Source organism: Polyodon spathula, chromosome 21 (assembly GCF_017654505.1).
Source record: "Polyodon spathula isolate WHYD16114869_AA chromosome 21, ASM1765450v1, whole genome shotgun sequence".
In the NCBI taxonomy this organism is placed as follows: domain Eukaryota; kingdom Metazoa; phylum Chordata; class Actinopteri; order Acipenseriformes; family Polyodontidae; genus Polyodon; species Polyodon spathula.
Window position 1 is genome coordinate 19,711,056 of NC_054554.1, and position 13,265 is coordinate 19,724,320.

A 13,265-nucleotide genomic window follows, 5' to 3' on the forward strand; every position below is an offset into this window, starting at 1 on the left:
AATATTTCAAATAAAAATATGTTTCAAGGTTAGCTGGCATTTACTGTTATTAGAATAGTTTCTGATGTATATACATTATATTAACATTCAATTGGACTGAATATGGGAACTGCAATACAAATTGTAAAAATACTGTTTTTTAGAGTTTAGTGTTCAATGCGTCAGGTCACCAAACTCTGAGTTTTAGCCTCTGTGCATTCAAGTGAATGCTTAATTTAAAACACAGTAGTCCATAGGGGCTGAGTCTGCCTACATTACACCAAGGTTATTACAGGATTGCCCATTGAACATTCCCTAAAGGGCACAAATCAATGAAACTACAAGGGGTGAAACAATTCACAGTGAGGACAATCCATACAGCAAGAAGCAGCAGCATTGCAGCTTCATGTACTAGTCTGCCAAATAGCTCGTGAGACAAACAGATGCAGCAGTATTGTGATAATAGGTATCATATTGTATTGCAATACATTGTTACACCTCTTTTCCAACAGAGATAGACAGATGTCATCAGAGAAAGCAAATTCTTCCAACATGTTATTATTCCACACAGCTGTAGAATGCACAGCAGCTAAAATAGCCACCCTTCCACCCTGCCTCCAGTGTTCTCAGAGTAAGACAGGAGTCTGCAGACCTGGCTATACCTGCAGTAGATATGTGTACCCATACACATGCACACAGACAAACAAGTTTGGCCAGTCTAAACCGCATTTACTCAGGGGAAGCTGCCAGAAAGAGAAGCTGCAAGGATGTGTTTTAATGCTTTTTATCTCTTTTGGTAAAGCGACATCCTAGAGCTTTCAACTGGAGACGGATCACGGCTGGGCTGGCTAGCTACCCAATGAGAGACGCAGGTATTAAGTTTAAAGCTTAAATAAATTGTCGAATTACAATTTCAAGTGATGGTTTACAATTGTATTATTAATAAATTAAATCAGTACCTGCCATTTATTGATATGGAATATCAGTAATCTGAATTGGCCACAAAAAACACACAAATCGGTCGCCCCCTATTTAAAAGTTCTCGTCACCTTGAGCTATGCAAGCTATGTGGTTTGCAGTGCTGTTCTGTAAAACAAAACTGCAAGGGCTACATACACTGTAGTATACACTACAGTACTTTTGCATATTAATTCAGTTTATATGTCCCGACAGTAATAGATACATAAATATTTTTTGTATTTTGTGCTGCGGACAACCAGTGATCTGTCATGCACTTTTAATCAGAAGAAAAAATACCACCTTCTTAAAATCTAACCCTGTATTGGATTGATATACAATCTGAGATCGCTGTAACAAAGCCTTCCCCAAACACAGTAAACAACTGCCCACCAGCTATTAATAGATCTAGGAACTATCACTTGCCAGGACACAATGTTATACTAGGCAAACAACCTTTTCACTGGATATGTTGCCATGACACACAGCAGCAGGTAGGCTTCGGTAATGGTAAGAGCTGAATGTGTGAGATGGTGTTGCTGAGCAGTTACAACGCTTTTTCTAAGGCTACAGTATTCCCTCCATGTGCCACAGTCCCACCCAGCTGCATTACAGACAGGCGTACTTGGGATGCAATATTTGTTGCATCATCTCAGCAATAGCAGACAGGCGCTACAGGTGCAATTTAACATACTGTTTGTCAAGAGCAGGCTTTTAAAAACTGGGGTCAGGTGACACTTGGATACCATGAGTTTTCAACCAGTGCAAAAGACAAAGGCTGGAAAGTGGGTTGAATAAATAATTCAAACCTGTATTTCCATTTTTTTAAATGACAATCCTGGCAAAAGACATAAATGTTTTTTTGTTTGTTTTTTATTATTTCTAGTTGTTAGTATACAATGAATAAACTCGAGCTCTGGAGGGAAAAAGTACCCAATTGAAAGCTGCAGATGTTTCTTTTTAAGAACAGAAGAGGTCGTTAGCAGCTTATTGTTCCCAGAATTTCATCAAGCAGCTTCTTGAAAGATCCCAGGGTGTCAGCTTCTACAACATTATGTTAGCATGAGTTTCACTTTTGTTGAATAGCAAAAATACATCTTTCATGTGTAAAAAAATAAATGAGAGTCACTGTTTGCATTTACAGACAGTAAGAGTTGTTAGACTAGTGTGTAAATGTAAACAAAAACACCTGTGTCTTTACGTATCCACCCACCCCTGAGGAGAAATCAGGAGGCTGACAAGTTTTCAATGCTTCACTCCATTTCCAGTGGCAAAATAAAATCTTAATTAGAATGGTACGAGCACCTTGAAGTAGAAACACACAAGTGACACAAATGACAGGCTTGTTGTCTATTTGTGTTTTGGGGAGGGGAAATGTCTTCACACAAGGCATGGTCGCTATGAAGTTATCGGACACGCACTACAGTTCAGGGGCTATGCGCGAGCATACGGGGCCAAAGCTACCTTACGTCTGTGCTCAACTGTAAAAGGGAAGCTGTGACAGGCTGGCGAGTGGATACAGGCCCAGTGCCAGACTGCAGTTCAAAAAAATAATACTTTTATTATCAATAAACACTAAATAAAAGAGCACAAGGGCGAAAACAAAGACATTTAAACACAAATAACAAAACACAAAAGCAAAACTACAAAAATAAAGGTTTCCAGGCTGGGCGATGCCTTCACTGGATTAGAAAATTAAAAAAAAAAAAAAAAAAAAAAACCAAAAACAGCAAGCACAACCATCTGCTTGCTTCCTCAGCTCCCTTCTCTCCCTAATGGGAAGCTGAGGCCTCCTTTTATGTCAGGTGGCTGGGTGCTGATTGATCGTTAATTACTCCAATCAATCCCAGCCACCTGAACACAATAAACCCAGGCAGGTAGGGGAATTTAACCCCATCCCTGCCAATCTATATAGGGCAGAGCTCTGCTCTGCCATACAGGCTGAAATGGTAAGAATATTTTACTCTGATCGACCCTAAGCCTGCTCAGGTCCAATTTGTAAGTGTAAACACACTAACATACAGAGTAATGCAACTGGCTTGGGTTTATCGCTAGCAACTTAAAAGAACAATACCATTGTACCACAACACCATTCAGCAGATTCTTGTTAGAAGGCAGAACACGAATCACATGGTCTCATATTTGCCCCCCCCCCTCCAAAGTTACAATGTAATGGTGCAGTACTGTAGAACAGTTAGTGCCATCGGTATAACAAAAAAAAGTAATCTCTCAATAATTGGCATACTTTAGTTTCAAAACCAGACAAGGTATTCCCACAACTGTACCATGACAAATGTACACTATGGAATTAATTATTGTAACAAATTTTAACACAATCAGTTTGAGGTCTCAAATAAAATATTGCATAAACAACTATACAGCAAAACTGTGGGATTAACTCATTTTAGCAGATGCAATAAAAATCTGCAATAAATTAATAATATGTAAACAGTTTTTTTGGGAACGTTTAAGACAAATAATCTGAAAAAAATGGATACAGCACTGCCTGTCATACTGTAAGAGACACAAATCCATCATCTAAACCATGAGGATTAGACAGAACAAGCTTTGTTCACAGATCATTAATCTCCAGTGGAGGCAGATTAGAGCATCAATACAATTTACACACCCATCGTTCAGTTTTTCTAATTTGTGATTAGATTCTGCTGTACTGTAACTATGTAAACAGACAGCAAATCTCAGGTAGTGTTTAGTAATGCGCCTGCACAAGCGAAGCGTCTATAGTGCCCTGACTAAACTTTCCCACTTGCCAAGAGGACATCCGGGGATATCGCCTGGGGCGAGGGGTAGGGGTTGGTGAGGGGGTGGCATCCATACTTAAACCGACTTTTGTTTAGTGAAGTCTGGGCTTCCCAACATAACTATCTACTCTGTCGCGTCCTCGATTGTTGTTGTGCAGTATTTGTTTTATTTAATCTATAGTTTGCCCCTGCTTGTTATTTAAATTGTTAGTTTCGTTCATTCAATTTAACAGATCGCATTTTTCTCGGTAAATTAAGTACGTTAGTATCTTTCATCAGTCCATTTACAATCCTCCAGTACATTTGTATGACCCCAATTTCTTTCTGCCTTCCCAAGTACAGTAGTGACAGCCAGTAGTATTTGTATGTATTTATGTTTAACTTTTTTAAGTTTCTCCTATTGCATGCATGATTCGAGGCATCTGCGTGTGTGGCAAAACACCAACTCGTTACGACCTGTGCCAGGAGGAACTACCTGCACGCAACCCAAACTACCCTTTTTAAGAAAGGTGTGAGCCTCAATCAAATATATTATTTATTGGATACCTCGCTGAATTATCTGAGTAAACTGTATTGAATGAATGATCAGGATGTTTACGAAGGTAACTATCGACCCAGCCACCTGCATTCCAATCACACCTGTAGAGGTGACACCCCACTCTTCACTCGGGCCCACAGACTCACCTGAACAGCGGCCGCGTCTGCTGGTTTCTGTGTCTGTAGCCGGCTCTTAGCTCCTCAGAGCGGCCTATAACAAATCTGCAAAGTCCCAAAGACTTTCTTTTACTCAGCCCCTCTTCTTCTGGCTGATATAGCCACGGTTATTGATTCTCATGCACGCTACACTGAGTATCCTCGATATTTCTTGCTGCCTTCACCCAGATTCAGTGCTCTCTCTTGCCCTACCCGCACAATACGGCGACTCGCAGCCCCTCCTCCAGAACCTCTTTCCGGGATTACACTTCGGCAGTGTGGGGTAATCACTTATTCATTAGGACACACGCCCTCTTTATGAATATGTAGTAAATGGAGCTCAAAATTGTAATGAAGGATGGAAAGTTCCGATCTACAGGTTCATTCAACCTGGAGCGATTGTCTAGGTTGAATATAATAGTGCAAGACAGAAAGTAAAAGTAAGCCGTCATTTATTAAGCATAAGCAAATTGAACAACATCTATTTTACGTGCACAATAAACTGCAGGGTGCCAAATGAGAACGTGATCCCCTTAATATAACTTGCAAAATATATACAACGCAAAGCACCTCTTTCTCCTATGTAGAAATGAATACGCTACACGTGAAGTATGTGTTATTAAGGGTGTAGCAATGTGTTATTTTATAATGCCTACGTAATAAAGCAACAACAATGTAGTATTACAACTCCCTCTGAGATGGGGTATTTTTACATATCCGATGGGCCCCTGGGACCAATTCAATCGGATATGGCAGATTCTACTGTATACAAACGATTGTTTTCCAAAGGGCAAATATCCGGTTTTTAGCTACCACCCATCACTTCATAACCAAACACTGGCAAGAACAGCATTGTATGTAAATCCAAAAGGCGATCCTTTACAGAGATTAATTCCACTACTGGTCTTTATTTCAACCACGTCCTAAATTAGTTAATAATTGTAAATAACAGCTTCATTTAACTATATTAGAACCTGCTTGGAGTGAAAACCTGGACTGGATTAGATCTCAAGGGCCAAAGCTGAGTACCACTTGTTTAAACAGCAATGACTATCTAGACCAGTGGTTCTCAACCCTGATTCTCTGGGGACATGTATCTTCTGGTTTTCATTCCAACTGAGCTCTCAATGTTTTAACTAAACCCATACTTGAACTACTAAATAGCATAATTAGGCCTTTTTAATTGTTTTCTGCTCTTAAACAGTTGGAGATTTCAGCTTAACTATAAAATGTTATAAGTAACTTGAAATCTTCAAGTTTTTAGGAGTTGAGAACAATTAAAAACACCTAATTAAGGTTTTAGTTTGTAAATGAGAGCTCAGTTGGAATGAAAACCAGAAGACACAAGGGTCACCGAGGACCAGGGTTAAGAACCACCGATCTAGACCATGATGCAACACTCACGACCTCATCAGGTTGGGGGAAATGAATAGTCCAGGGGCCAAACAAGAAAAGAGGCTTATTTAAAGTTGTACAGTTTCCCATGACAGGAATAACTTTTTACCTGTGTCAGCCTGATAGAGGGACTCCTGGGGTTCAAAATGAGGCAGGGTGTCAGTGACAGATCAACGGCAGGGCTAAGCTATTCGTATTGTTTTGTTCATATTTATCATCTTCTTAAAAATGTTTATAAGGTGAGGTCAGTTTTAGTGTTATCATTACATTGTTTACAAACGTTTTGATTTCAATAACAGCCGTCCCTTTGAATAAGCTGCATTGCTTAGGCAATATACGGAGCTGATTGGTGATAGGGTTCCGAACAATCATAACTACCACAGAAATAAGCTAAAACAATAGCTTGAAAATTATTACAGTAACAACATTTTATTTCTGACTAAAAGCATTGTAGTAGGAAAAAAAGAGATTTAATCATATTGAAATGTGTACAGAAAGTCAAAAATCAGTTTAAAAATAATATGAATGTTCTCATTCCAAAACAAAGTGGGCAGGAGGTGTTATTCTGGATAGTGGAAGTGCTAGTCTACTGGATCCTCTCTCCAGGAGACCAGACAGACCCCCCAGACATGACTGCTGTCACAGACTCAGGGCTCTGGCTCCCTCTGAGGGTGTAGTGATATAGAACGTGGCTGTCCCGCTATACTTCTGCAAAAAAATAATAACACAGTTGAAATTAAAGAAACAGCTCAATTTTACTTCTGCAAACATATGCCTATTGTACCAATACATTCAAGTGCTGACAAATCCCTTTTGTTAGAAAGAGAACAAAAAAAAACAAACACTCTGTTTGTTAATGCAAGTTAACTTCCTTAAGAGAAAATAATTACAGGTTCCCCAGGAGAGTTCAGGTTTTTCAATTAATTTGACCTTCCTGTTTTTTTTAAGAGACACAGTACTACAAGTGCACACAGAATGCATTACAATATGAGTCCTGGTAAGTACGGCGGCATAAGGTCACCTTACTGTTCCCTGTCACCTCAAATATTTTATTACAGAAACTTGTGCTAAGAAATGCCAATACAAATTGTTATCAAAATTGGATGAGCAATTCACAAGACATACGTGCATACAGGCAAACTCCACCTATCCTTATTTGCATTGACAGTGGGCGATAACATTGATAATGAAGGCTTTGAGCCAGAACTGAAAACACTAATGGTTATAATTTACAAAGCTATGATTTGTAGTTCTCAATTGATTTTCTAAAATAACAGTACTATTGTTGAAACTGACTAGTTTTTTTTTTTTTTACCCTCTTTTTCAATTTATTTGACACCTGAAACTAAAAAGCGAATGGCACCACCAAATTTGATGACTAAAAAAGCATTTATATAACTGTAATAGCCACCATGGCCAAGACTCATTTAGCTTTATATTGCATCATACCAATTTAATTAACACATCACCTTACAGACCCATAGCTCCCTCCAAGCCTCCCTGTCCTCATCACTATCTTGCAAGGAACAGGAGTTGCCACAGTGGGACTGTCGACTGTCTAGAACATTGCTATGTATTAAGAGAGAAGGAATGGCACAAGCACTGACGATATGAGCCTCCCCACATTGCCCTGTGTGCATGTGTCATTCCTACCCATATCAGGGGTTGTGAGAGCAGTTCAATCCTTAGGCTTTGAAACAGCCTGTACTGTAGGTGTCCACTTCCTACTTTTAATTAAACCAAACTGTGATGTGGACTGCTAACATAAGAAAAGCTTGGTCCTAAAGGCTCCCAATGATTTAGCATCAATTTGTAAATTAAATTGTAAAGAAAAATAAATAAAATACTAGAAGAAACCTAATAAATGTAAAGACAAACATATCCAGAAATAGCTTAATTCAAAATAACAGAAAGCCCAGAGCACAATGCCGTATTTTACTATGATATTATTCAAACAGAACCAGTATTAGTGATAATATTCAGCTGAGCAATGGTAAAACAGCACTCCAAACCCCTCCTTGCAGAATTGTGTGGAGGGTACCATGATTCTTCAAGGGTATCCCAGGACAGACAGTAAGAGACAGTCAGCGGGAAAATCTACTATGGAAGCTGGAGGGTCTGGTTGATTTGACAAGGAATGGCACACATGTGAGTGTGCAAGCTATTATTTTTTTTATAGTTTTGAAAGAATCGTTTTATAGGTAAATGTGACTGAGATGCTTGAAAATAAAAAAAGTCATCAGCCCAAGTATCCAATAGTGTCCCTAATTTGGTGGTGGTGCCAATCTCCACTGGGGCTCCTGTGATGTGAGCTGCCAGTTTCTTGTTGTTTCTTAAACACATAACCCACCTGAACAACATCTACAGCTGGTGTTCCTTTATATACTGCATACCTACATATATATATATATATAGGATATATATATATATACATATGTATATATGTATATATACATATATATATATATATATACATATGGGATATACATGTAAATGGGTAACAGGTACAATATAAAATGACACAATTTTACCATGGACAAAACCTATCCCTGGTTATTATCCGTGTGCTCCCCAATTAGATTGACTCTGCCTGGCGCTGACCTATCTCTGGCGCGATATCCCCAAAGCTTTCTCGGTACACCCACCGTATGGAGGATATTCCATGCCAAAATTAGAAATAAATGAATAAATATCGAAATAAATGTCTATATTTATTTATTTATTTATTTCAAATTTTGGCATGGAATATCCTCCATACTCCAGTTGGTGGTGTGTGGTATCATGGAATCACCGCCTTCTTCCACTTCTCGGACGATTTTCATTGGACGTGTTGAACTATCTGCTTTTTTGTGTAGAACGGCGAGAATATATTCCATGTTTGGGGTATTCCCTGTACATGGACCGCGTGGCCTAATGGATAAGGCGTCTGACTTCGAATCAGAAGATTGAGGGTTCGAGTCCCTTCGTGGTCGTTCTTTTTGTGTTTCAATTTCTCTATATCAATAAAATAAGATTTTTTAGTCGGTATTTTTCTTCTTACGTAAACAGCAATTGATTATTTATTATGATGAAAGAAATTCGCGTCTATATTAGCAGAGTGGCGCAGCGGGAGCGAGCTGCGCCCATAACCCAGAGGTCATTGGCTCGAAACCATCCTCTGTTAATTTTTTTTTCTTTTTTTTTTTTTTTATTATAACAATTCACGTTATGTATACATATTTATCCGTTATTTGTATTTTCAGCTTCAGCGTTACACTGTTAATATTTTAAAATAAATCTATAAACCAATACATGTAGAAATAAATAAATAAATATATAGGACATGTATTTATGTATTTCTATATGCATTTATTCATATTTGATATTTATTTGTTCATTAATTTTTCATTTTGGCATTAAATACCCTCTTAGCGTCTGTATTATTATTATTATTATTATTATTATTATTATTATTATTATTATTATTATTATTATTATTATATCTGGACATTTATTTTCATTTTTGCAGTAAAAACGTCGTTGCTTTGGATTCTTCGTTTTACTGCTTTATTATTTTATGTAAATCTTTATTCTATATATATATATATAATATATATATATATATATAGATATATATATATATACATGAAAGCCTAACTATTATTTAATTTTAAAAGAAAAACAAAACAAGAGCGACCACGAGCTTGGGACTCGAACCCTCAAGCTTGATTCGAAGTCAGACGCCTTATCCATTAGGCCACGCCAGGTCTTAACAACAGTCAATGGAGTCAATATATATATTATACATATATGTGTATATATTGTAATATTATGGTTTAGTACTGTATTTGTATAAATTGCCAACAGATTAGTGTAACGATCCTGTATACAGCGTTGGTGGTATAGTGGTGAGCATAGCTGCCTTCCAAGCAGTTGACCCGGGTTCGATTCCCGGCCAACGCAGACTATTTTTTTTTTTTTAAGTTTTTTTTAAAGTTTTTACCTTAGAGAAAATATAATTAAAAAAAAAAAAAAAAAAAAAACACTTTTAACGCATATCGTGATCGTGCGCTTCAATAATACCCGTATGATACGACCAGTTGTTGCAGATATGGTTGACGTTTTCTCACTGTGCTGTACCCTACTGCCACCTAGTGGCAAAAGGTGGTTACTGCTTTAAACTATACTGCATTTTATACGGGGAGTTTGAAAGTACAGCAACCCAAACAACACTAAAAGAAAGTCACCTCTTAAAACAAAGAAAGCATGAACTAAAGCATCTGTTTATTTAAAACATATTCTTTAGAGTTAAAACATGTATATAACTACACAATGTATATATATATATTATTATATATATATATATATATATATATATATATATATATATATATATTTGGTTCATAATATAGAATGTAACATTCACTATTGTACGGTAGTGCCATCAAGTTTGAAACGATCTATCTAGATAGAGCGGTTATATGTTATACAAGGGCGCTGGACGACCCCACGGGCTCATGGGGTGAGTAGTACGCCCCGGCAGGCGTATATGTCAGCAATGTCAAAACAATTTGCCGAAACGGCGTTCAGCACCCCCATTTTAAACAAGGTTACAATGCCACTACCATAATATATATATATATAATATATCTATATATTATATATATCTATAGACACACACACACACACACACACACACACACACACACACACACACACACACACACACACAAGGTGTAACACATTTGAAACAGGCTATGATTAATGACGTATTAATATGTACCGTAGGGCTTACGATTTCAGGTGAAGTAATCTGCAGTCAACATATGATATGTCCCTTCACAGTTCCCTACTTAATCAGGGTAATCCCTAACATAAGAAATAGGTCGGGGACTTCATAATTGTCACCTTTGTTCATATTCTATGATGAAACTCTTAGGACGGGAGCAAGGGCTGAGTGGAGGAAGAACCTGCAATTGAACATAAATGCTTTAGAAATCCAATGTGGTTCTCCCTTGGCTTGCAGAGAACTGCCCTCGCCGAGGTGAGACCGAACCGAGAGGCTTAGTTTTTTAATAATAATAATTATTATTATTATTATTTTTAATTTTTACTGAACACACAGACTTGTTGGTCATGCGTTTTTTGAAATTCCCAAAGCTATCTTTGATTAGCTGTCCCAGCATTTCTACGATTCATTCTCCAGCTACCCCATGGAGTATATTCACAATTAACCATCGAGACCGGGAGACAACAAAGTGACGCTTGATGACATGCAAGCTCAAGCTGTACAGCAACATTACATTTAAACATACCTGCTGTAATTCATTTTCGTTCAATGTGTGAACACCCAGTATGCAACTTAGCTGGAGCCCCTGTCAGTAAAATAAAAAACTGTCAAGTGCAAGTATTGTGATGATATTTTATGTGTACCAAAACATTTTTACATATAAATAAATAAATAGATCAGCTCACGCCTCGTTGACCCAAATTTGATAATACGCTAAACTAATTTAGAGCATCGGTGAAGCCCGCTCCGTCAATTCGAATTGTACTGTGCCTTCAGAAGCATCTTTATTATTTAAATGGTAGTATCCCTGATTCGGGCTGCTTTTATCTTGTCAGATCAACAGGACTCTTGGTATCCTGCCGCTGTAGTTCACTGGATGTGTTTTACACAGTTATACCAGATAGCTGTCTAATGGTCCTATTGACTTGCACTGCCTCTCTCAACCTCTCCCGGAGTTGGGTTACAGCTGAACAAGATCAGGTGAAGCCAGTTGTAATGAGGACAATTAGCCAACAAAGCGGCTCTTAATTATGCATGATGGGGTGCTTAGCCATGCATGTTGAGTGATTGTTGCATCTTTTACCCCCAGCATGCATCATTAATCAGTGGTCCTCTAATTTCCTCCACCAAATTAGATTTACCTGGGGTCAAGCTTCCATTCAAAGTGGAATTTAGGAATGTGTCCATGCTGTTAACACCACATTAACAAGTAAAAGTGAGCTTTTCTGATAAGAACTAGACAAAAGAAGACAAGAGACTTTATTGTTTTTTTTTGTTTTGTTTTGTTTTTTTTCTCTATTCTGATAATTGATTATTGTGATAACCCATACCCTGGTAAAGGCACAGCTAAGATGTTGATTGGATCAAGGTATACCCCACCAGAGAGATGAGAGCTTCATAGCACTGGTGAATTACCTTGGACTGCTTCAACTACCAATCCGTGATTAACCTATAAAATGAAGTGGTTGATGCAATCCAGGTGGATTTCCTAGTACTGTAAAATTGGGCTCCATTCACAGAGCTTTAACATATGTTTTTATTGATAAAATAAAGTTTGATATTTCTGAAACTGTTTTGTACTGTTAATGAAACCATCATTATTCCAAAACAGTTTCAGAACTATCAAACTTGATTTTATGCATAAAAGCAGATTATAAAAAGCTTTGTGAGTAGATCCCACTATATGTTAGCCGTGTAGTTCAGGGGGCGTGGAGCTGGGGGCTTCTAATTTCCTGTCAATTAGTCCCTATTTTCTATTTAAACCCTGATCACTTGCACCTTCGCTGTCTAGTGTTTCATTTTGAATCCTGACTGGTAGTGGTACTTGTTACTCTGCTAAAAAAAAAAAAAAAACAGTTCTACAAAGATCATTCTTTTGAATTATAATCTTAAATACTTGCAAGCTTACCTGCCTCCAAATGGAAAAGCCTTCTGACGACGTCTTTCCTTCCGACTCAGATGAGTTCCTGCCTTCGACTCATCCACCAGTCCATCTCTGTCTGACCTCCTGTCCCTCCTCCTCCCGGCTTCTGACTGCACCAGTCGACCTTGCTTCCACCCAGCCTTCAGCCAGGCAAGCGCACAGCTCAAAGCGCGGTTCTGCCAGCCGGCCCCAGCCACAGCTTCATTATAAAAATTGGACGACACCTAAGCTGCTGAAAGATCTCTTAAAGAAGTCTATCCCCATCCCTGTTGGCGGAGACCTCATGTCCCTGTTTCTTATTTATTGTGAACCCCTGTCAGCCGAGCCGATTCTTCCAAATATAACGAAATACACTCTACCCTGCTTCGCTCAAGCCAATGGTTTAATTCCAATCATAACCTCTAGATGGCAGTATAACACCAAGTTCTATACACTCTTTAAGCTGGTTTGCTATCACTGCGAAGATCGCACACTCCAGTTTTTCTATCCATTCCTGCAGTTCATTGTAACTCCGAAAGGATTCTCAGGGGTTCCCCTCCTGCCTAAACCTTTTGCCTACCTATATCAACTAACATTCTTCAATTTCAACGTTTCCCCTCTTCAAGGACCTGGTCATGAAGCAATGCACTCAGCTGCTTTTTGAGATGCTCAGAATCTACCATCACAGTAACATCCAGCTTCCCTACATCAGGCATCCATTCCTGTGACTTATTCCTGTTCCCAAATTCCTTTTTCCTCATCTGGCTCCGCTCCTCCAATCTGACCAGCTTTTCAAGGCACCTTAATC

The 13,265-nt window shown here is 38.3% G+C and overlaps 1 protein-coding gene and 2 non-coding genes across 3 annotated transcripts in view; 2 read left to right on the top strand and 1 right to left on the bottom strand.

The window, feature by feature from the left end:
* The window catches only part of LOC121296397 (LLGL scribble cell polarity complex component 2-like), a 52,495-nt gene extending 47,855 nt beyond the window's left edge, over nt 1-4,640 (bottom strand). The window contains exon 1 of the mRNA XM_041221911.1: nt 4,383-4,640. The gene's annotated coding sequence lies outside the window, so the exon portion shown is untranslated. The remainder of the gene's footprint in view (nt 1-4,382) is intronic.
* Nucleotides 4,641-8,685: 4,045 nt separating this feature from the next.
* Nucleotides 8,686-8,758, top strand: trnar-ucg. Its single transcript has one exon. It is a non-coding gene; the product is annotated as a tRNA-Arg (tRNA).
* Nucleotides 8,759-9,656: 898 nt separating this feature from the next.
* Nucleotides 9,657-9,728, top strand: trnag-ucc. The gene has a single exon. It is a non-coding gene; the product is annotated as a tRNA-Gly (tRNA).
* Nucleotides 9,729-13,265: the final 3,537 nt, after the last annotated feature.